The 19,299-nt window shown below is 35.8% G+C and overlaps 1 long non-coding RNA gene across 1 annotated transcript; it reads left to right on the top strand.

Moving 5' to 3' along the window:
* Positions 1 to 8,599: 8,599 nt before the first annotated feature.
* On the top strand, positions 8,600 to 18,548 carry LOC141415064 (uncharacterized). The gene is made up of 3 exons (XR_012440088.1): positions 8,600 to 9,053; positions 16,094 to 16,187; positions 17,906 to 18,548. It is a non-coding gene; the product is annotated as an uncharacterized lncRNA (long non-coding RNA).
* The last annotated feature ends 751 nt before the right edge of the window (positions 18,549 to 19,299 follow it).

Here is a 19,299-nt window from a genome sequence, read left to right as displayed (position 1 = left end):
AGTAAACAAATATCCCACTTGCTCCCTTCACTGGACAGACATGATCGATTGCTGCCTGCCCAAGTCTGTGACAACACTAAGCCAACATTTTAAATTAAATATTACTTAAATACTTTGAACCAGCTGCAAGTTTGGAGGGGTAAATACGATGTTCTCTAACCTCCATGCACACAGAGACTGGTCTCTAAATTAAATTTGAAAGACCAGCTTGGCCCCTGTAGGGCAATATTCATTAATGAAACAGACTAGGAATCTCTGTGACTTTCTTGTGTCTTGTTCCTTCCAATCTCATCACAGTGTCACTGAGTAACAGAGGCAATACTGACCCTCCTTGTTGTGGAAACCAGAAGGCTCACTCATTTTCTGTAATTGAAATCCACGCCTTCTGATGAAAAGGAACTTTTCTTTCTTTTTGACCACTTAAGGTAGGGAAGACATTGCTAAACTGGTAAATTTATGCCCTGCAGAATTCCACCCAGTGGGACTCCCCTTCCTCACGGCACTGTCAGGTGCCATCTGTCATTAAACAGAGTGAAGGTGGCAACTTAAGTAATCACTGGACTTGAGGGAGAGGATCCTAACTTCACCCATGTCCTTGTTCATCTTCCCAATGAACATGCACTTAATTCATTCCTTGGCTATAGAAGGCCTCAAAGAGTTGCCCCATGAGCTGCAATAAGTGTGTTTCTCACCACGTTTCTGGCAGAAATTGTAACAATGAATCCTCTGTTTTCAGTCTCTGCCCATTGGGTTTATCTTCAAGGTTTCAGGTAAGCATATAAGTAAGAGAAGAGGCACTTAGTTCAGACTAAATGAAACAGAGCAGTTTGTGAAAGCTGACTGTGTGGTTCAACTGCCTTTAGCCAATAGGTGGTATTTGATGGATACTATCCTATCTCTTAGTCAGGTGATGAGATTCTCAGCCACTGTAGTTGGACAGTGGTCATGAATACATGCTGAAGATCATTGCTTCCTATTTTTCTGCATCCCTACTGTCTTTTTAGAGGACTCGAAGACTAATGGGAATTGCCTGCTTACCAGCAAAATTTCCCATTACTTGTTTTCTCTATTACCTCTCTTGACTCATTATTTATCTTGATTATTTCTTAGCTCAACCATGTTGTTACATAACTACTCTGTACCCCATCCTTAACTCGTAATTCTATGTATCTGTTTCCTGTATCCTTTCTTGCCAATTTTGTTCCTTTTGTCTTCCACTTAACTACTCCTTTATGTCTTTCTGCTCCACTATGTCCCTAAGTACATGTGGCTAACTACTATAGCCAAGTTTTTTTGGTTTTGGTTTTGGAATTATCCAGTTAAGTAAGAGATATTAAGTCCCTCTGTCTGCCCTTAGCAGAAGCAGGAAATGGCCAAAGTGTTCGGTAGCCAGACATTACTAGTCTGGAAGAAGAGCGAGGCAACAACCTTTGAGTGCATGTAAAGTCAACATGCACTTTGTTGACTGCATCACAGTTAACAAAGAGCTGAGCGGTGGCTGAAGAGAAAGTGGTCCTCTTGCAAGGATGCACAGGATAACTCGTGGTCACTGAGGGGATCTCACAATGGAGAACAAGTTGGCTTAACTTGTATGATTCTGGGAAATACTGGGGACCAAAGGAACAGTTGTCTGTGTTGAGTGAGTGAAGTTTTAAATAGGAAAAAAAATCAAAAAGCAACAAACAAATGAAAACACAACATACATAGTTGGTCTCCAATGAACAGTGGCTTGACTTACTATTTGTTGACTTTAAGGTGGTAGGAAAGCTGTATGCATTCAGTAGGAAGCATTCTTCAAATATTGAATTTGGATCTTTCTTGGTCTAGTGACATGTGATACGGAGCCTCTCTTGAGATATTGTGGCTGTGAGCCACAGCTCCCAGTTAGCCACCTGCTCACAAGGAGAAACAACCAGCATTATGAGCTGTGTCACTCACTATGATGTTCAACATGTGAGTTGTATTAAATGTATTTACAACTAAAAATATAATGTGCTTTTGACTCAGAATATTTTCAACTTATTATGAGTTTCCTTCTAAGTTGAGAAATGTGTGTATATCATATGGGCATATAATAAAGTTTCACAAGAAACACTGCACATTTTTATTGGAAAGAACAGAAGAAACATACGATAAATTACCCCAAAGTGATACATTTATGAGTGAAGAACTCACCCTAATAATTCTGAATGGACTATAGATGTACCACAGGACCTGAAATACCAGTACATTTGTTCCCCCTAAGTCTATCTATATATCTCATTCTACAAATACTCAATAAGAAACTACAACGGTCTAGGTTTGTGGTATAGAGGCTGGAGGTTGGGTATCAATTGACAGGTGTTTACCTGGAACTTGCTAGAAATCTACTCGTTATGATGCCAAAGAAAGATGTTCACAAAGAGGTGTCTCATTGGAGGAAATCCTTTATCAAACATCTGAGGGAGGTGCTCGGGAATCTGCTAGCCACTGGGAGCGCTGGTCACCATGCACTGCAGGAACCCTGTCCTGGAGAGCCCCAGAGAGTCGCAGAACCAGGCATTGCCAGCTAGAACCAGGAACCCTGTTTTTACTTTCTCAGTATCTCTCCCACGCCCTCTGCTGACAAAAGTTAACATTGTGCCAGCTGGCAGAGGAGCAAACCTTTAAAGGGCTCAGATCCATTTTCTTAGATCAGGTAAGGAAGAGGGAGTTTAGAGCTGAGAGATATTAAATTGATAACTGACACATACAAAACGTTATCACCCACAGACCCCCCTCAGAGACATATGAGGGCTTTCTACTGTTTTGGTTTTAGGTTTCTCTGATGGTTGCTTATACTCAGGCTAATAGAGTTGTGTGTCACATAAAGACAGGTTACAACATTCTAATAAATGTATCGTTACGTGATTTCATCTTTTGTGAATATCATAGAGTATACTTAAACAAACTGAGATGATGTAATCTTAGGGGACCACCATTGTATGTGTGGTCCCTCGTGGACCTAAACATCATTTTGTGGCACATGACTGCATTTGTAACTCTGACATGTCAACTTAAAGTATTGACTACAAATACCTGGCTGTGAAAACAAGAAATGCAGTCCATTTTATCATAAACTCCACATGTCAATATTTAGACCTTATTTATTCCCATTATGTCTGGACCACCTTTTGGGGCTCTTCTCTGTCTACTATGAAAGATACCAGTGTCTCTATTTTTTCCTCACCTTCCATCTTCTCACCAGCCAACTCAACTCTTTTCAGTTTTCCATACTTACTATGACATTCTGTTTTGTTATTATAATTAAGTCATCTGTGCTTTATCTGGTAGTTTTCCCTAAAATCCAAAACCCAATGAACCACATTTTCAATGTTATAACTATGTGTTATTTATTGGACTGCTATTTATAGGAACTCTGGGTAACATGACTGTGTAAGGGCAAATACATAAAGAATAAAGAGATATATCTTCTTTTGTGACCATATTCCAATAACACATGGAGTTGTTATTTTTGAAAATCTCAATGTGATGTGAGTGATGGAATTGGAGGTCTCAAACTAATCCTAAGGTGGTGATTTTTAACACAATACCATAAGTAAACTCTTATTTTTACTGTGCTTTTTAATAGATTTTAGAGTAACAACTGAGACAACTATTAGCTATTGTTCATAGAAAAGTAATCTATGTGCATTGTATTAAGTCAAGAAATATGGAGATGCTCATATGTGTTCCTTTATTTCCCTACCATCATCTGTGCTTCAGAAAGATACTCATATTTTTAGTTTTTAAGATGCTGCTATACATATTATATTTTAAACTTCATTTTAAAATTATTTTTGATTGATACATGGAGTTCTTGTATGTTATTTACCCAGGTCTCTTATAGCTAACTGCTTACATGATCACAGCATATACCAAAAACTAAGAATTAACATTGGTATAATAATATTAACTAAATTATAGACTTTATATAGTTTTCCACAGAGTTTTTCAGTAATGTCCCTTTTCCCTTCCAGGATTCAGTCCACACTGCATTTATTCTTGAAAGTTACCTTTTATGGTATGGTGTTGAGTTAGTTCTATGAATCTTAAAAAGTGTGTGTGGAGGGGTCGTAAGTCCACCATCCCAGTACCATTAAACATAGTTTTATCACTTCTGCAGCACCATACTGGTCAGCTCCTCTCCCATCCCTAAACTTACAATTATTGGCAGGTTCATCATTTTTATGGTAGGTTCATCATTTTTAGAATTTTTAGTTTGATTTATCATCTCTCAGTATACCCTATAAATGGAACCATACAATATATAACCATACAATATATAATGCATAAATTAAGTTTCTTCCTTTATATTGTTGGGTACTATCTATCATCAACATGTACTTGTTAAAGAACATCTGGGTTGTTTTCTGTTTTTTTAGTGATCATGAGCTAAACTACTGCAACATCTTGTACAAGTTTTTATGTGAATATAAGTTTTTAGTTCATGTAAATAAGTAACTAAGAGTAATAGTGGTAGATCCTGTTGAACGTTTACCTTTGTGAGAAAATGCCAAACTGTTTCTCAAAGTGGTTGTTTGTACTGTTTGCCGTCTCTTCCAGGAGTGGGAGCTCCTGTATCAATAGTCTTGTCAGATTGCCTGTGTAGTTGTTTGGTTTAGTTGCTCTAATGTGAAATAGTGCCCTAGTGGACTGTTAACTTCTGTTTCCCTAATGATTAATGATTTCGAGCATCTTTTCATTTGCTTATGAGCTGTCCATATGTCTTCTTTGGCAAAAGTTCTACTCAGAATCTCTTGCTTGTTTTATTTGTTTTTAGTTTTAAGCTTTAAGAATTAAAGTTGTTAATTTGTATCAATTGTGCTTTATCAGGCTGATTTTCTTCTATGATTTGTGCTTTTTCTGCCAGGTCCCAAAGATTTTCTTCTATATCATCTTTTAGAAACTTTACTACTATGTTTATTTGCTGTGATCAATTCTGAGTTAATGTTCAGATGAAATATAAGGTATTTATTGAGCTTACACTTATTTTGCTAGTGTATATCCACTTGTTCCAGTTTCATCTGTTCAAAGTATTATTTCTCCATTGAACTGTCTTAGTACCTTTTATATAAAAGATTGAGTTTATTGGTGTGGATCTAGTTTGGACTGTTTTCTTCTGTTCTATTGATCTATGTGTCTATATTTTCATTAATATCATCCTATAATAGGTATACTATACTTATGGTAAGTACTAATATTAGATGCAATGACTCTTCCAAATTTATTCTTTTTTTCCAGAATTGTTTTGGTATTGTGACTTTTTTTTTAATTCTTAAAATCAAGTTGAAAGAGCAGCAAGAAATATTCATTCTTTGAGTGATTTGTGGAATCTTAGATTTACGTTCTATGAAGTACAACTTAATTTTATTGAGTCTTGCAATCAATGAACATAGACATATTTTCATATATTTAAATCTTCTTTATTTAACTCATCAATATATTATAGGCTTAGCATATAGATTTTGTGTTTATTTTCTTATTTTTTCTGAAGTGTTATAGTTTGGATCATAAATGTCTCTGAAAGACCTACCTTGGCCCAAAAAACAATGGAGACAACTGTTGATTTATGCCTCTGAAATCATGGGCCAAAATAAACTGTTCCTTCTTTAAACTGTTTTTCATCAGATATTTTGTCAGAGGAACATAGTGTTGATTAGTACATCAAACTTGTACTACTGGAATGAATCCAGCTTGGTTGTGTTATATTCACTTTTAATTTGCTAAAATTTTTAGATGAATTTGCAACAATAATCAGGGGAGATATTTGTGTATAATTCTTCTGTTTTACCATTTTTATTATTTTTTTAAACTGAGTTGAGAAGAATTTTCTCTTAGTCTTCTGTCCGAATGAAAGTATGGGGAATTATTATTTCTTTCTTAAATGTTAAGTGTAATATAGCTGTGAAAGTGCCTGGCCTTTATTTTGGCAGGATTTGAAATGCAAATTCAATTGCCTCATAAGTGTAGGACTATTTAGGATATCTATTTTATCCTTTTCATATTTCTAGTGTCTCTCAATGTTTGTCAATGATGTCTGTGTATTGAGGCATGTTTCAATGTTTCTGCAGGTAGTTTATAACTTTGTATGATCTTTATAGTCTATTTGATTAGCGCCTCAAAGTGAACCAGGGGTAAGACTAAAACTTTCTCAAGTCCTTCCTTGGCAAATGAAAAGCCTTGATCATACATATGACCTTTGAGATTCCCAGGATTATATTATAGCTTTTCAATGCCCCCTAAAAACATTCTCTTTTATATTTTGCTAATTAAAATTATTTGACCAGTCATTTTCAAATTCTAGAGGTTTCTTACACATACACATTTTCTGGAGTAGAGAAGTTCATTGTTATTTATCTAAAATAATTAATACCCACGAAATTCCCTGATGCCAAAATTCTTTCCTCTGATAAAAACTTGCTATTATCCTACACATAAAGGGTTTATTATAGGCAACTTTAACTAGAAAACAAACTCAGACTCGGTTTCTTTTATTATGCTCTCACAACATTCTTCTGATATCAGATGTGTGAGGTTTTCCTTGCACACCAAACTTGTCCAGTATGATCTAACTGTATAGAGACATGGAAATAGTTCCTTTGCAGTTCCACATAATATTTTAGTCAATCCAATATTGTCTGACAGCTCTTGATTTTGTTTTCCTTAATCTTTGTGTATCTCTTTGAGTTTCAGGTTGTGCAATATCTGTTATAGTACACTTCTTTTTTCCTCTAGCTATATGAAAAGTATACCAATGAGCTTTTCAAAGACATCTCCTTATCACTGAGTTTCTTATTTTAAGTTTTCTGTTTTTACATTTATTTTCAATCTCTCTGACAATATTACCTACCTTATCTTCATGTTGTCTACTGTTTTCATTAGAACATTTAACATACTATTTGCGGATATTTTAAATTTCCTGTGTGATATTTCTAACATTGTGTCATATATAAGCCTGGTTCTGAAGACTATTTTGTCCTTGTGGATTGTGGGTTTCTTTTCCTTCCTTTCATATGTCACAAGTTTTTGTCGTTGTTGAAAGTTCAGCATGTTATTTTGAGTTACATAGTGTGTATGCTTGGATATAAGAATGGTGTTCCTTCTACTAAGCTTTAATGTGAAGAATGTGTAATCTGGTGAAGAATCGGGCTAATTTTCAAGCTTTATGTTGCTATAGATACCTCTGCTGTACAATACCCTTCAACTTCTAATGACTCCTGTGTTTAGAATATGGGCTTGTTTGCCAGAGATTTTTTTCTCAAGGTCTGCTGTCCATTTGCTTATAAGTCTTCCCATTTTGATGCTCTCTAAAGAGTTTGTCTTTTACAATTCGCCCTGTTGCATCTTACTGTTCTTTTGTCCGCTGGCTGATAGTATAATGTTGGAGCTTGAGAAGGAAGAGTATTCCCTTGTATTCTGAATGAGATTCATTATGACACAGGCACTCTGAGCCTTATTCTTCAAAGAGTGGCCTTCACAGGTGTCCCTAAGCCTCTTCCAGCAATAAAGCTGGGACAAGCACACACATATTCCTGCCTTTCCCCAGTAACACCCATCAACAATACCTTTCTCCAAGTTTCAGAGAGTTTCTACCAGTACTGTATTTTCCTTGTGCTGTGTCTTATAGGTTTATGGAATAAAAGCTTCAAATAGTACCAATACCAGCAGCAGGTGAGTCTTGCCTCTCCCAGTAAGTGTTTGCCCACCCCCAGAATTTCAGCCAGATTTCCTTCAACCTCATTTCTCTGATGCATTCCAGGAAAATTATTAGCTTAGATTTTCCTCAGCTTTTTCTTATAAGTGTGAATATTTTTAGCTTTGTGACATTTTCAACATGAAACCAGAAGTCTTAGAATTCACATTTTTAAACATTTTTTTCTCATTTAATATATCATAAATATATTTTCAGTAAAATATATTGATATTTAGTTCAATCTATTTAAATAGCACACACAATTCTGAGTATATTTAATACCATATTTATTTAATTAGTCTCCAACGTATAGGTTTTACTAGTTTATATGTTTTTATCATTGTTATTCTTGCTGCTTATTGGTACATTTATTTCTCAAATATATATATGAGATTATGTATGCAAGTGAACTGTGGTGCATGACCTAGTCATAAAGAGCCAAGCCAACTATGACATGCAACAGATGACATGATTTGGGAAATTCTAGCCTATATACCCAACACCTAATGTTTCTGCCAACACACCAATGGTTTAGCACCCAAAGAGAACAGAAGTGTCTCATGTTACAATTGTGGAGTGTATGCAGTGTTTATATTCAATCCCATCAGTACAACAACTAGTTAAATTATGATAGTATATATGATTCTGTTGAACCTGTCACATTTAACTCATTACAGTATATATGAAATACATATGCTCCTTGACTTCCAATGAAGTTACATCCAATTAAATCCACTGTAAACTGAAAAATACCACAAGTTAGAATGCAATCAATGTACCTAAACTACTTAATGTGATAGTTTAGCAATACAGTACCCTGTAGAGTGTCAGGTATTTACCCAAATTATCAAGTATTTTACTTGATAGTAGGAGCTGCTGCTCAGTGCCACTCCTTAGCACCATGAGAGAGTATCTTAGCTCAGGAAAAAAATCAAAACTTGTAACTTGAATTATTGTTTCTACTGAATGTGTATCACTTTTGATTCATTATAAAATCTTGAAAAATTATAAGTTGAACTATCATAAGTCAAGGACTGTTGATATACTATACTAAATTAAATTGTCACAAAAAGTCATGTCAAAGTCCTAAACCTTAGTATCAGTGAATGACCTTATTTGGAAATAGTTCTTTGCAGATGTAATCAAGTTAAGGTGAGCTCATTACAGTGGGTCCTAATCCAATGTGACTAATGTTCTTATAAGGAAAGAAAAGCTCCATGTGCGGCAGAGACATGCGGGGGTCAGTCATGTGACAACAGAAGCAGATTGTGGTTCATTCCCCATTGCAATTTGTGATCCTTGGTGGACCCTTGAAAGCAGCTGTTCACTATCACTCCAGGTAAGAGTCATTTCCCCCTCATAGAACACCATCAGATATTAGCAATCTTCCTTACTACTGGGTCACCACACCTTAATTTTATTAGTAAAGTGTGCATGTTAAATGGGTTTCAGTGAACTTCAGGGTCTGCTTCAAGGAGGGGAAGAGAGTGGTGTCAAGGGAAAGATGAGGAGGATTTGGCAGTGCCAGTGACACCCATCAAATCCTTCAGCTGTTTACCTGCATCTCTCAACAGCATGGGAGGCCACATGACTACTTCTGGACAATGTCCTGAGGGCAGAATTGTCAGGTGTCAGTAACAGATAAAGCATTTATGAACTGTCAAGGTTCTTTTCTGCTGTGGAAATTACAGAGCCTTCATTTCCAAGCTGAAGAAGTGAGAAGATAGTCAAAACCTGTCCACCCTCCATCTTTGAATTAACATGGATACTTATACCAAACAAGCAGCATAGGTGAAAACATGTCGAGGTTAAAGCATGGGATTTATGAGAATGCTTTTAGCTATGCTATACTAACATATCCTGACAAATAGATACCACGAAGAACCTGATTAAAATAGAAAGGGATGTAAGATTATAATTTATGGGTAAAGATGAAGGTGGGCTAAAGATGTAACTTAGTCTTTGAATGCTTGCCTCATACGTGTTTTGTCAAAAAAGGAAAAACACTTGAAGAGTCTTAAGAATATAAATAGCAGTATAAGATAGTATTTCAAAAAAATGAAGATTAAAGAAAAAAAAAAGCTCTGAGAGCATTAGGAAACAAATCCAAATTCAATAGGAAAATCAGGGAAGGCATCCAGATGAGTTAGCATCAGGGTTAAACTTCAAAAACTTAAGATTATAAACCATCTTATACATGATAAGTCAGAGGCCACAATTGCCCCAAATTATTCAGTTAATTTCTGCATATAGGCCAGTTTTCAGTTACCGTTTCAAGCTGCTGTAATATACCAAATTTTTTGAAAAACTTCTTTTTATAAAACTGGCACCAATGGCTCATGTCTCTAATCCTAGCTACTTGGGAGGCTAAGATTAAGAGGATAGTAGTTGGAGGCCAGTTCAGGAAAAAGAAAAATTTGCAAGACTCCATCTCAACCAATAGCTTGGTGCAGTAGTGTGCATCTGTCATCCTTGCCTCACTAAGGGCTGTTATCAGTAAGATCACAGCTCCAGACTGGCTCCTCAGAAAAAAATTCTTGAGGCTCCATCTCAGAGAAGTAAAGATGGGTGTGGTGGTGCATACCTACCATCCCAGAGATGGAGTGGAGCCTAAAACAAAAAGGGAAACCCTATCTCCAAAATAATTAGAGCAAAAAAGGGCTGAAGGTATGGACTACCCAGAAAGTGTGAAGCCCTGAGTTCAAACCTCAGTGTCACCAAGATAAAATGCTAAGCATGGTGATATATATCTATAGTTCCAACACTCTGGAAGCTGAGGCATGAGGCCAGCCTGTGTCACACAGCAAAACCAATTTCAAAACAAACAAACAACAACAAAACAAAACAACAAAAACCAAACAAAAATTATGTCAAGAATCTATTTATTTATTCATTTCAAATGCTTTTGTTCAAATAGACATTAAAATTAATCCTTTGTAATTTTTTTTATTGTTGTGCTGAGCAGGGGTACATCATGGCATTGCATCATGGCATCTACAAAAGTTCTTACAATATATCAAATATATCATACTTGAATTCACCCCCCTCCACCAATCTTCTTTATCTCACCCTCCTTCCATTCCTGGAATAGTTTCATCAGGTCTCATTTTTCCATTTACATACATGTGTACACAGTATTTGCACTATTTCACCCTCCTATACCCTTTCTCCACATCCTTTCCCCTCCCACTGGTACAACCCCCTCTCCCCCTGGCAGGACCTGTTCCACTCTCTTTTCTCTGATTATGTAAAAAAAAAAAAAAGATGGTTTTGTTCACTTAAGATAGCTATGCGGAGATTTTTCTAGTGAAATTTCCATGTATATGTATATTATAACTCAAATTGATTTATCGCCTCTATTTTTCTTCTTTCTACCTTAGTCTCCCCTTCTTATGGTGATTTCAACAGGTTTAAAAATTCTACAATCATTCTTGTATGCGAAGTACATCATATTACCTTCTTAACCTTTTCTTCTTACCCTCACTCTCTCATATGTGACTCCCCCTTAGTGGGACCAGTTTTTCATAATATTGTTGTATTTGTGTTAGGTCTATATTCCTCATATGAGAAAAAAACATGCAGCCCTCAGCCTTCTGAACCTGGATAACTTCACTCACAGTGATGTTCTCCAGTTCTATCTATCCATTTAACTGCAAATGACAAAATTTTCTTCTTTGTGATTGAATAAAATCCCATTGTAATTCTTAAAAAAAGATGAAAAATCGTAAGAAATTGCTATTTGAAGAAATAGCACTCACTACTACACAGTGAGTATAAAAACCTATCCTCATCCTGACCTCAGATGGTTTTTCTCAGGACTTCTCAGAGCCAAATATTTGTTAGTAACTTTCAACTTTGTCAGTGGGGTATAAAAGAAAAAAATGAATAAATGTAATAGTAAGTTATAAATATATCTGAGATACTCACCAGAAAATTGAGATAATTTTTAACTATTCACCAGAAAAGAAGTAGTTCTGCCCACTTTGATTATTTATTATTTCCTTTTAGAAATTGTCTGAAAGCCTCACTGTAGAGTATCTATATTCAGCTTCAATAAATGGGCTTTCATAACTGGATACAGTCCACAAAACAGTTCCAGTAATTTTCTCTGTCCTGTATAATTGTCATTTTTGTTATAATTGTCTTGGTAGAAGTGTGGATTTGCTCAACAAAAGACACTGTCCTGGGAATACAAGAAGTTGGCAGGCAGGAGTTTTTTAGTATTAACTACCTGTATCAGTCTATAGCTCCCCCAGCTAATATTTCTGAAAATATTTTGTGTGTAATTGTGATGATATTTTAAAATACTAAAATTTTTTTACATTTTTTAAATCTGATAGACTCAGAATGTATATACCTCATATACCATAGAAGCAGGAAATATTCTTGGATTCTACTCAGACATTGTGGACTGTGTTGTACATATAGTGATTGGCATGGGAGGCCAGGATGAAAAGCTTTAAGTTATACCCTACACAAAGACATTTGGCTGAGATACAGAGTAGAGTCAGTCCACTATATTTGCCAAACTTTGGGCCTTAGTTAAGCTGTATCAAAGGAAAGGAAACAGTCCTTGATTCTTCACAGAAATAACTAAGCCAAGTCATGAGTCCCTGAGTCTGGGTCCTTGCAGGACCTTTTCAGTGACTGACTCTAGTTAGAAGTGGCCTTTTCTGTATCCTTAGATCAGAGATTCCTCATAGAATATCAAACTCACAACCCTGGATTAGAAGAAAAGTTCTCAGCCCAGTCCAAGACCTATCAAAATATTAAAACAAACAAGGAGAAAAAGGAAACAGTCATTCTTGTTATAGTTAACAAACGTGGGCTTTAAAGTAACTGAATAATATGCTCAAAAAAAAAGAGAAATCTTGCCAAGATTTTAAAAGTGAAATATAGTGGAAATTTTAGATATTTACTAAAATTGGGCTCTTAAGAGCAGATTGCATGCAGCTGAAGAGAGAATCAGTGTACTAGAAGAAAATTCAGTGGCAGACAAGTCGGGAATTATCTGAGTAAAGCACAGAGCAAAAGGTATGTCAAATAATGAAAAAGTCATAAAATACACATGCAGGTCATATTGAAAAGTCTGACACATGTGCCATTGGGATAAAAAAGAGAGAAGAGAATGAGAGGCGAGAGAGAAGCAATATATAAAGAGATACTTATCGAGAATTTTGAAAACTTGTGAGAGACCTTAAGTCACGTATTCCAAAGCACTATAAGCTCAAAGTAAAATACATACTAGATCCAAATTGACAGAAGTTTCATGAGAGCAAGAAAGCACATATAGGCACATAAAAATAAAACCAAACTGAAGAAAAACAATGATTAATATTTAAACAGCATCTAGGGACAGGGATGGATTAAAAAATGAAGGTCCCATTCTTCTCAAATATGCAGTGGTAAGACTAGCCGCTGACTTCTCAAAAGAAGTGGGCAGCTAGGACATGATGAGCTGAAAGACAGTGAACTGGAATTCTATACCCAAAAGTGGTCCTTAAATCTGAAAGTGAAATAAATACATTTCAGATAAGAGAAAAGAGACTGTATTTTTGGCAAGCCCACACAAAAAGTTGAGTACTATGTTAGCATTGATACTAAAGTGAGTTTTCATACAGAAGGAAACGTAGGACAGAATGAAGAGGAAGAAAAGAATTAACAGTTTGCCAAATCTATATGACTATAGACCATGTAGAACAATGAAAGCAATAACAAAGTCATGTGGTGTTGAAATGAACATAGGTTTAAATTCATGAAGATAAGGCAATGAGAGTAGTGTAACTGAATTAAAAACTTTAAGGCTTCAGCTTTGTCTGGGAAGTGATAAAAACACAAACTTATGGTAAAGTATAATAAATCAAAGAAAAATATTTAGTGCATATACACTAAAATAATAGTAACATAATCTATTAAAAGGACAGTTATATAGTAACACTCACATATATGCAAAAAAGAAAATTATTAACTGTAATAAAAATATTTTAAACAAAAATAAGTCAAAATAAAATACATGGTTGAACACTTCATAGCTTAATAATAAATTGTATTTGTAAAATTATAACAGTATAATTACCTATTATTGATCTTATCACAAATAATGATACTTAGCATGAAATCTCTTAGCCCATGTTAGAAAGTCTTGGATCATATCTGAATGAAGCAGTAAGGAAATACAGGAGAGAAAAACAAATATGTAACAATAAGTTATATAAATATGAAGGTAAAACCCTAATAAACAGCTGAATGTGTTGCAAATCATTGCCTTTATGAATTAGAGGTGAAGACAGGAATCACAGAAGGTAGCAATTGATCATCATAAGACTTGTAGAAATATTTGACTTTGGTGAAATGAGAAGTCAAATACAGAGGAGAAAGAATTTTTTTATCCATGGATGAATATTATAAAAAGAGCTTAGCCATTTAAGTAGCACAGACAAGTAAAAACATTAAGGATTACTAATATTCCATGTTAGGTAAGTATAAAAAAATGAAAGTTCCTTATTTGGTGATAGTTATAGGATTTCTTTTTTTTTTTAGGAGATTAATTAATTAATTAATTAATTTTTTTTCTTTTTCTTTTATTATTCATATGTGCATACAAGGCTTGGTTCATTTCTCCCCCCTGCCCCCACCCCCTCCCTTACCACCCACTCCGCCCCCTCCCTCTCTCCCCGACCCCCTCAATACCCAGCAGAAACTATTTTGCCCTTATTTCTAATTTTGTTGTAGAGAGAGTATAAGCAATAACAGGATTTCTAAGATAACAAATAAAAAGAACAACTATTTCATTTGAAGTTTATTTCCCTCTCTCAAGATCAGACTTTCTGCCAGGCACTGGTAGCTCATGCCTGTAAATCCTAGCTAGTTGGGAGCCAGAGATGAGGAGCATTGTGGTTTGAAGCCAGCCCTGCCAAACAGCAAGTGAGACCCTATCTTGAAAACACCCAACATAAAAAGAGCTGGTAGAGCAGCTCATGTGATAGAGTACCTGCCTAGCAAGTGAGAAGCATGAGTTCAAACTCCAGTACTGCCAAAAAATGATCAGACTTTTCTTCAAAATGGAAACAATAGAATAATTGTCATTTGGGTCCTATGAGAAAAACATGATTCACACTATATTACTCCTATAGTCACTAACAAAAACCTGTTAAAGGAAAGTCCTAGAACTTATGAGGAAGATAAATATTACTAAACTCTAAAAGAGAGGAAGAAAATGAGATGTGAAAAATTTAGTGTTTGATAGATTCCCTCCTAAATTTCCAATAATTTTTGAACATTTTGAAAAAATACCATCGTCCATCTTAGGAAGTCTTGGGTCACATCTAAAACAGAAGCAGTGTAGGTTTATTGAGGTCAGTCCTTAATTACAATGGTCAAAAAAATTAATGCTTTCCATATAGTAGGTCTTAAGTTGTGCAAATTTACTATATGCTTATATGCATGACCCAGGGGAGGGTGGCTTCATCCATACTATCTCAATTAGAGAAAATCCTCATGCAGTATTTTCAGTGCCATTTCCTATCATTTGTTTGAAGAAATATTTCAATGACTACTAAGAATTAAACATCATTGAGTTAGATCAGTGGGCAGCAAACTATAGCTCATAGGCTACATCTGGGTTACCATCTGTTTTCGTAAATAAAATTTTATTGTAACACAGAAATAACTTACATCTTTAGCCTTTTTTCTTACATTAGTAGAGCCAAGGAGTTGCAACAGACCATCTGGCCTGCAAAGCCTAAAACATTTCCTATCTTCTCCTTATAGAATTAGTTTCCTGACACTGAGGCTAGATGATACTCAGTTCAGTTAATATTTTATTGCATGGCCATGCTCTGTATTATATAACATTTGCACTCGTGATTTGTATTAAAAGGCTGTCAGTTGGGAATGCTTTAGGCAGAAAACAATGGAAATATAGCTAATGATGATTTAACTAATAATATAAGAAATTGTGATTGTTATATAAGTTCTGGAGGTAGTAATCAAAATCAAGGACATGGCTTAAATATGTTAACCAAGGCCATGGTTCCTTCTCATTTCTTGCTTTGACTTGTTTTGGTTTTCATCCTCATGGTCACAAAAAGGTTGTTGTAACTTCAAAAATCATGTCCACATTCGAGAGCTGACAAAGGACTGTGTTCTGATAAGTTTTATCCCTTCTACAGATTTCCCTTATATTGCACTTTTCATAATGAGTTATTTATTCATTTATCCAACTATTAATTGTTGGCTCTCCATCAAACTAAGCATGATACAAGATACTAATGATACAGTAATGGCTAAAATATAAAGAGACTCCTTAGTAAAATTATAATGGAGATAGACAGTTAAATGATTACAATAAAATGTAATAAATGTGATATTGATATATAGGATTTATCGGGAGAACACAACAGAGTCCTGAAGAATGAAGACATGTTTCCAGAAGAGGATGAATAGGAACAAACATGAAATAGGCACAGGAAAGGTATGTGTAAGTCACCAGTGCCATATGAGTTAGTGACTGAAAACAGCATCTGATGACAGATGACTAGGATGAGGCACTCTGTTCTGGGCCTCTTAGATACAGAGCACAAGGGACACTAGGAGTCCATGATAAGTTCAGTCTTGGTGATCTGCATAGATCTATATAGTTAAGTTTCAAAATCAGTCAGTGCCTGCATAACAGCTTTGAAAGCCATGAATAGTGATGGAATTCAGGTAGAATTCTGGGAATCATCCATATCTGGATAGGCGTGAATGCCAGTAGTAAAAGGATTTCTCAGGAGGGTGTGTTAGATCTTTTGTCATACTTGACAAAATATTTTGACAAAATACCTCATATAAACAACTTGAGGAAGGAAGAATATATATTAGCTCATGGTTGCAGACATTTCATTATATCATAGAGGGAAGGGAATTGCATAGGAGCTCACATCATGGTGGAAAGGAAACAGAGAGTTGACAGAAAGGGACTGGAGACCCGCTATATTCTCCAAATTCATACTGCCTGGAACCTTCTGCCTCCAGTTATACCCGTTACCTAAATGTTCTAGCACCTCCCAAAATAGCAACACCAGTGTGAGACCAAGTGTTCAACACATGAGCCTGGCATAACATTTCATACCAAACTATGATAGGAGCATGAAGACAGATTAGGATCTAGATGGATCCTTATGAACACAAACTTCACAGCAGAGATCTCAAGTAGACTGCCTGACTCAGAATAATGTTGATGCTCTTTACATCTACAAAAGGAGTATCTATTACAGAGAAGTCTAAGCAAGTTCTATTCACAGTAAAGCTTGAGGAAGTAGAAATATGAAAAGAAGCAGGAGGATTTTCAAAGGAACAATGGAGAAATTGAAGTAAAAACAATGGAGAGTGAAACTGTTTCAGAAAGAGACTGTGGTCAGTAGTGACAAATGTGATTGAACATTACAATAAGGACAAGTCAGTAATGGCTATTCCTTCAGAACCAGGCATTTTGTTACAGTCACTGGTGAATACAGGTCCAGTGGGTCCAGGAAATTGGAAGGTAGACTGTCCTGAGTGAAGTGTGCAGACAGGAAGAGGAAAAAAGTTTATAAGAAACCGAGGTGGCATATAGACTATTAAGAAGTATGGCTGCAAGGTACATGAGCCATACAGAAATGGAGCAAGGAGGCTTTCTCACAAGGGAGAGACCTGAGTGTTATTGGAAGAAATTGAGAGCAAGAGGAGTTTCAAGATGTGAAGCTATGCCTGGTAATGGCTGAGGTTCAGTGCAGAAGTGGAAAGACTGGTTTCTGAGAGTAAGACACCGTCCATCAGTTCTGACAGCAGAAGAACTGGGTTGGATCCTTAAGCATTTGAAACTTTGCAATATTTTTCACAACTCTCCTTGGTTGGTGTATTGTACAATTATTTTGCAGTTTTCCTTCCCATTTGGCTGAGTGGGGTTTTTTTTTGTATGTATGTATGTTACTTATGTTAAGGTATAAGATCCAGGATTTTAATGGACAGCGTTTTGAAGTGATCTGAATGGTTTGAAAAAATTTAAATGCTTTGGAATAAATTATGTAGCATGGGAATTATCTGTTTCTGTTTTCTGTTTGTTTCTCTGTTTTTGTGAAAGTTGACTATAGGTCAGAATATTCGTAGCATTGCAATATGTGGTTTTTGCTTATTCTCAAAATATTCCTGATAATCTATATCATTTTTCAGAAAAGCCCTCCCCGTTGCCAATCTCTGGCAGAAAACAGACACTCAAAAGAACATTTGGAAGGAGTAAAGGAACAAATCAACCTCACCCTGTTGTCCAACTCTTCATCTATATTCATTCCAACACTAGTATGTATGGCTCAGTTTCTACCTGGACAAACTGGAATCCAGACGAATAGCTAATAATTGAGCTTCTATTACTTCCCAGGTATTGGGCTAAGTTCTTCAACTTTAAGATGAATTGAAAATTATCTTGGATTACTCTTTCACTCACACCATCTGCATCTTGTGTTCAAACTAACTGTGCTCCAAATGCCCCTAGATTCCCTCTTTTCCTCCTGTCCTCATTGACGTTGCTTAGCCAAGACTGGGATTCTCTCACCTGGACCCTAGCCAGCCTCCTAGCTTTCTTCTCACTTCTCTCATCTTTTATGTTGCTGCAAAAATAGTCCTGAAAAATATCATAATCATTCATATCAATGACCTGAACCAAGATGTTGGTACTTCCTGATAAGTTTTAGACAATGACTAAACAGACATATTTTAACATATGACTGGGCCATCCATCTTCATTTCCAGCTCTACCTCTTAACAATAACCACCCAAAAACTCACCTTCTTTCTCATAATCATTTTACATCCCATGACTGGCCTCTATTGGGTGTCCCTTTTAATCTTCTCATAAATTTCTATTCATCCTTTAAATTACAAATAAAACATCTTCTTTTCCATGGAACTTCTTTCCCATCCCTAAGTACTATTACCTCATTTTTCTATGGTGACACTCACTAAGATGTGTTTTTATTAGCTTATATAATGAATCATGTCACTCTTCAATGCAGGGAACATCTTGCCATGTTGTATTTCTTCTGTCTAAAAGAGTGTTGTCCCAATCAATGTTGTATCAGTTTGCTAGGGCTTCCATGACAGAGTATCACACCCTGGATGGTGCAAGCACATTGGTGTATTGACTCGCACTTCTATATTCTAGAAGTCCAAGGTGTCAGCAGAGATGGTTCCTTTTGAGGGATGTGAGGGGAAGTCTGTTCCAAGTCTCTTGTTGATTTGTAGAGAAACATTCAATCCTTATGCCTCTTCACATTATCTTTCCTCTGTGCATGTCTGTCTGTGCTCCCAATTTCCATTTGTGAAAGGACACTAGCCATATTGGATTAGGGGTACTTTTACTCAATACGACCTCCTCTGAATTAATTGCATCTGCAAGGACTCTATTTCCAAACAAGTCCACATGCCTGGGTACTGGAAGTTAGAGTTTCAACATATGAACTTGAGGAGATGCAATTTAATCCACAACAAATGTACTCAGTAAATGTGCATTGCATTACTGAATGAATAGCTGACAAAGAACTAATGAATGAAGTGTAGTAACTGTGTCCT

The sequence above is a fragment of the Castor canadensis genome, chromosome 12 (assembly GCF_047511655.1).
Source record: "Castor canadensis chromosome 12, mCasCan1.hap1v2, whole genome shotgun sequence".
NCBI lineage: Eukaryota > Metazoa > Chordata > Mammalia > Rodentia > Castoridae > Castor > Castor canadensis.
This window is presented reverse-complemented; position numbering and strand designations above follow the sequence as displayed.